The sequence below is a fragment of the Octodon degus genome, unplaced genomic scaffold (genome assembly GCF_000260255.1).
Source record: "Octodon degus isolate 3935 unplaced genomic scaffold, OctDeg1.0 scaffold00115, whole genome shotgun sequence".
Lineage (NCBI taxonomy): Eukaryota > Metazoa > Chordata > Mammalia > Rodentia > Octodontidae > Octodon > Octodon degus.
In genome coordinates, this window is record NW_004524691.1 from 8853249 (window position 1) to 8854449 (window position 1201).

At 46.0% G+C, this 1201-nt stretch overlaps 1 pseudogene; it reads right to left on the reverse strand.

The window, feature by feature from the left end:
- Nucleotides 1-222: 222 nt before the first annotated feature.
- Nucleotides 223-1201, reverse strand: part of LOC101562240 — a 10990-nt pseudogene continuing 10011 nt past the window's right edge.

Consider the following 1201-nt stretch of genomic DNA (forward strand, 5'->3'; position numbering starts at 1 on the left):
CTGGGAGAACAGGTGGTGGTACAACTGTGTCTCATAGCCAGAGGCCAGTAGTGTGGACACTCCGAATATATGTGGGAAACCTCTTAAATCTCTTATTTGGTTTTTTTTTTTTCACTCTTTTCCCTGCTTTATTAATCCATTCCCATGAGTCTCTGAGTTTAATTGTGGTATATCTGTCAAGAACAAGCTACTTGGATCTCCTTTGCTCAAGACTCTACTCCTTCACCTTGTGCAAAAGCATTCAGAGCTTTTCTCTTCCAGCCTCTCCCTCACCTCCAATTCACTCACCTCTTCTGAGTCAGAAGTGTGCTGAGACTTCTGGGTTAGGGATTGGGGCAGTTCTGTTCTGTCTTGACTTTTCTTCCATTTTTGCTGGATGACGGACAGATGCAGTGACTCTACCTTCTTGTCCAGAGGACTATTTTGAAATAGGCTCTTTCTTGCTTTGGTCTTTCTATTCCAGAAAGTCCCATTCTTGGCTGAATGTGCTTCCATATTAGTGGACTGTGGGCCACACAGTTCTCTTTTTACCTGTGTAGGGTTTATGTTCCATGGTGGAAGTGCTTTTGGTAGAGAATGTGTGCAGTAGGGTTCCTCGGGGTTAGAACCCAGAGTTTGTGATAGTGTCAGCCCTGTGGACATCTCTTGCCATGTTTCCACTTTAGGACCAAGGGTACTTGGAGAGGAAGAAGTGGGCAGCTTTGTGGCTCCTATGGGGGACTCAGTACTTTCTTGTGGGCCTTGGCGAGACTCAGAGACTTGCTGGAGAACTAGCTCCTCTCCTCGCACTCTGTGCATCACTTCCCAAACCACTTGGTCCAAACTGTTCCTTTTGTAGGTGTTGTGGCATGGGGACAGCTGGTCTTGGGAACCTGCGCACAGGCACATTTTGGAGATAGCTTTCCGGAGGCACTCCCTAGGTGAGTGGGGTTCAGGCTCTGGGGCCAGAATCCTGAAGGATGGCACATAAGGTGGGTTGTAATTCCAGAGCATATGGGATGGTGTGAACTTTTGAACTGGTGTCTTGGACACATAGAAGTAGAGACAGAAGAAAGCATTGACAGTAGCAGCCAGTGTTTACACCTGCTTAAAACTGCCTAGGGACAAAAGTTGAAGGCAGTGATTTGGGAGTTTATCAGCAAATTACCTCTTAAATCTCACTTCAAAAGCCTTCCAGAGCTCAGAATTTTATTTTATTTAT